This window comes from Myotis davidii, unplaced genomic scaffold (assembly GCF_000327345.1).
Source record: "Myotis davidii unplaced genomic scaffold, ASM32734v1 scaffold159, whole genome shotgun sequence".
NCBI classification, from domain to species: domain Eukaryota; kingdom Metazoa; phylum Chordata; class Mammalia; order Chiroptera; family Vespertilionidae; genus Myotis; species Myotis davidii.
Genome location: NW_006291231.1, coordinates 2,744,453 through 2,749,125, shown reverse-complemented (window position 1 = coordinate 2,749,125; position 4,673 = coordinate 2,744,453). Strand labels below are relative to the sequence as shown.

The window sequence follows — 4,673 nt, the reverse complement described above, 5'->3', positions numbered from 1 at the left end:
GTGTTTGAAGAAATATGTTTGGAGTGTTTATGACCCAAAAGCATAGTAAAGTAGTTCAAGATGTTTCCGTGAAACAAAAATACTTGTTTTCTTGCAGTGATCTTCCCAAACAAATATCTAACCAATGCCTTTGTAAAAGCACTGGGACTCACGCAGGTTCTCCATTTGGAGTCCATCAAGTACATCTTAAAGAGGATTTTCCCTGCAAAGAAACTGATTAAGTCATTATCAATGGATTCAAGCTTGGTAGTGCTTCAAAAAGAGGAAATAAGTGAAATAAGCATTAAGACATGCTCAGTGCAAATTTATCCCATATCGTGAGTTGTAGTAGGACATCGTTTATGTGTGGAATCTCTGGAGTGCTGAGACTGCAGACCCAGGAATAGCATTTCTATGAAACTCCTATAAAATATCAGATTATAAGACTTTGGTCCAGGTAATTTGATTATATGTCCATCCACTGCTTGTATCCAATTAACAGGGAACTATAACTGGTCAAAGAAATTAAAGCAAATGAACAATAGTGCAAAATGTCTGCAGAAAGTAGTTCCCCAGCACCATCACTGGAGAAAGTAGTTTAAAATGTTATCATTAGCAAATACTTATTGCACATCGTTTGGCTAGATGGTGCTGAAAATTAATGTTATTGGAATTCCTAGTGTAAATATCTTAAAATCTATCATTAAATAAAAATAGAAGAGTGAAAAAGGAGAGAGGAAAAAAGAGGCTTAAAAAGTATAAACCACAAGGAAAGCTTGGGGCGGTGGGGGGCGGGGGGTGAGTGGGAAGGGTGTCGGGAGACAAGGCCCAAGAAGTAATGGAGACCCAGTTCACGCAGAGTGGCCATGAGGAAGTGACCAAAAAGTGATCTGACATCAGGTGAGCACCCCAGGCAAGAGTCGGTGACACTGAAGAGAAATTGGACATAAGTACCTGTGGATTATGGCAGGGACAGTGAAATGCGACCCTGATATGGAGAAGTCAGTGCTGATCATTTTGAAGAGAGGGGATGACAGAAAACGCTTGGAATTTTCACTGGAGGAGCATGCAAACCATCTGAAAAGTCTTTAGCCTCGAAACTGGCTATGGCTCTCAGACAATCAGACAGGCAACCACTTTCCCAACCACCATGAACAGACTGGGAAGGACCTGATGGTGAAGAATATTCAAGGATGTAGGAAAGAGCAGGAGAAAGAAGGGAGTCCTCTGGCAGAAAAAGATGAGAGTGGAGAATGCCTCTCCCTGGACTTTGTCCCATCACCTACCTGGGGCCCGCAGGCTGCAACCTGTTGGCAGAGGCTCCGGAAAAGCCCCTCTAGCACCTCGATCATGAAGCCCAGGGCAAGGGCGCCTTTCTGACCAACAAGCTCTCGCAAATAAAAAGGCAGTCCCAGGACAGCAAAATATCTTTGTTTGTGTCTCCGCCCACTAGGGAAGCCTACGTGATCTCTCTCTCTCTCTTTCTCTCTCTCTCTTTCTCTCTCTCTCTCTCTCTCTCAACACTGGTTACTAACCCGCAGCAGGAAGTCCGACCTGCGCTAGAATGTCCTGGTGTCTACCCACCGCCCACTGCGCTGTCGCTTGTACAAGCGTGGATTCTGCTGCTTCTGCACCGTCGCATCCACTCCCAGCACCAGCAAGTGGACAGTGTGTTGGTCACTGCACCATCACTGCCATTCAGAAACACGAGGAGGGCCACAACCACATCCACGGGGGCCTGTGGACAGTGAGCAGCCTGTGGCTGAACGCCCGAGGCAAGGGGTGACCAGCACCCTATGCGACAAGATCCACTGGGTCCTCACGCAGAGCCTGAGGGCCTGGCGCTGGTGATGAACAACGGCAAGCACTGCTCCGAGTGTGAGGGCTCCGACAGCGTCCTAGATGACAGGCTGAAGGGTATGTGTCCAGATCTCTCGTCTCCAGCAGGGCCAGGATCAGATCCGTACCCTCCAGGTTGCGGTTCCTCACAGAGAAACTCCAGACTGTAAATGGACCAAGTCCCCTCCCTCCCCGCAGAGGAAATTCTTGGCAACTATGAGATTCTGTACGGTGAAGAGCTGGGGCAGGGTGATGGGCTGATGGAGAGCTGAGAAGGAGTTCAGGCCAGTCGCTGCGGCCCAAAGGGGACCGGTGGAGTGACTGCGGGAAAACCATCCTCACAGCCCGAAAGTGACCAACAGCAGGGGCAAAACTCCAACTTGGATCCTCCCAGAACCGCGCACTGCACCCAGGCCCTCCATGAAGACCTCTGTTGACATTTCCTTTTCCTGGAACTTTATTTTCCCTTTCCTAAGCCCTGCAAATAAATAACGGCACTTCTTTGGGGGGAAGGGGACGTATAAAACACTACCTTTTATGTTTTTGCTAAGTGATTTACTTTTCTTAGTTATTTTTCCATTTTGAGTCCACAGAGGTAAAGCACCAAGCCCATCCAGGAAGAGAAGTAACCAAGCTCAACTACAAACAACTTAATTCTTATCCTAGTACAGTGGTTCTCAACCTTCCTAATGCCGCGACCCTTTAATACAGTTCCTCATGTTATGGTGGCCCCCAATTTCATTGTTACAAATTGAACATAATTAAAGCCTAGTGATTAATCACAAAAACAATATGTAATTATATATGTGTTTTCCAATGGTCTTAGGCGGCCCCTGTGAAAGGGTCATTTGACCCCAAAGGGGTCGCGACCCACAGGTTGAGAACCGCTGCCCTACTATGAGGAGCAGTTGGTTCATATATTCAATTTATCCTAATGAGGTGTCGTTGTTTTAATTTTTCTACCAGGGTCCTTAGAAACTGAGAACATTCCCCCAGTGATAACGTTCTGAAGAATTCTGAAGTTCATTTCATATTAAAACTACACTATCACCACTTCAAATAAGTGATAGGGCTGCTTAAGAAAACAGCCATCACTAAGGTAGCTGAACGGTTGGAGCAACTGTGTTCCTTGGAGACACCTGCACAGAAAAGCCTCCAAAAGATTTTTTTTTTTAAGTCTACCTATTGAAGTTGACTTTGGAGTATCATTTCTTCAGTTAACATGTTTGCTTGTCATATTCCAGGGAAGACTTGGCAGATCAGATATATTTAAGATGTCATACCAGTTCTACATTCAGTCAGCATTTTCACACATCTGTTCTCTTGGCATTTCATTGCTCTTAATTTCCAGTTTTGATTGTGGGATATTTGGAAGCGATAACTAACAATGGCTGAATGTTGATTTTCCTGGGTCCTGAAGGCTGTGTGTGTTCAAGTGGATTTATTTCATCACACAGCTTTGCCTCAGAAAAACAAGTTATTTCATGGCCAGATATTTTTCAAGAAATATTTGTTGATGATGAGTGCCCCTCTACAGGATATATATAAAGGATCTGGCCATTTGTGAGCCAAATTTAGTAGTGCTTTGAGTTAAAAAGGTTCTCATGCTTTCATTTTCCCTTTCATCCTAAATGATTTCTTCCTTTTGCTAAATGATTCCCTTTGCTCTTAAATACATGTATTTCAAAGTTATAGTGACTCTCCAAACTTGAAGGTAAAAAAACTAGTATCACCAGTTCCAATTTCCTAACTGGCTATCCTTTAGCATTGAAGATTAAGTAGACAGATTTGCAATTCAGAATAGAGGTAAGGTACAGAAGACAGTATTCCGCCAGGCTTCCCCGTGTGGATGACCTAGCTCCTGTCAGAACATGCACCCTGTCCTCCAGCTAAGGATGCAGATCAACCTCTGCTTGGCGGCACCTGGAACAAGCGGTAAAGAAAGAGGCAACGTGGACATTGTGGGCATCACATTGTGATAATTCTCAATAACAACTTAAGAGGTGGACTTCTCCCTTAGTCCATGCTTCCCAAATAACGCTTTGTGATAACGGAAGTGTTCTAGGACTTATTCAAATATGGCCCTCCTCAAGGTTTCTGTGGCTAATGAAGTTGAAGGAATTAGGGGCCTAGTTAAGCAGGTTTTCGCCCCGTGGGATTTTCAGGATTTCTAATGTGGGACATCCTCTGTGAATCTGAGTGGGGGCTGTCATGTGCAGGGTTCCCTTCGCTTCCAGAACCTCTGATCAGGAATCTAGGGGGCCCTAGGTCTCCCTGAAACAGCATGCAGGAAACGTTCTGATTACTCTCTAAGTGTCTTCAGCTGGGCAGGGCCAAGAGGCTCCCTGTCCCTGGGGTAGTGCCTCCCAACTGGAGCCTATGCTATCTTTTTTTATACATAAATTATTCGTAAGTTGGGGCTGACAAGATTCCTTTTAACTGAGCACTTCCTCATGCGAGGACCTATGAATTAATGCCAAAAAAGAAAATATGAAGAAGATAACCATTCCACAATCCAGCCAATACAATTCTGTCGGCTTAAAAGTAGGATTAAGCCCTGGCCAGTGTGTGCAGTGGTTAGAGCGCCAACCAACACACCGAAGGGGTTTGATTCTGGTCAAGGGCACATACCTTGGTTGCAGGTAGATCCCCAGTTCAGTGGGTGTGCATGCAGGAAGCAACCAATCGATGTGTCTCTCTCACTTCAAAGTTTTTCTCTCTTTCTCCCTTCCTCCTCCTTTCCATTCTCTAAAAGAACAGTGAAAAAAATATCTTTGGGTGAAGATTAACAACAGCAACCCAAGTAGTAGAATTAGCCGTGGCTGGGTGGCTCAGTTGGTTGAGTATTGTCCCAA

At 45.0% G+C, this 4,673-nt stretch overlaps 1 pseudogene; it reads left to right on the top strand.

The window, feature by feature from the left end:
* The first annotated feature begins 942 nt into the window (after positions 1-942).
* Positions 943-2,173, top strand: LOC102762458 (annotated as a pseudogene).
* Positions 2,174-4,673: the final 2,500 nt, after the last annotated feature.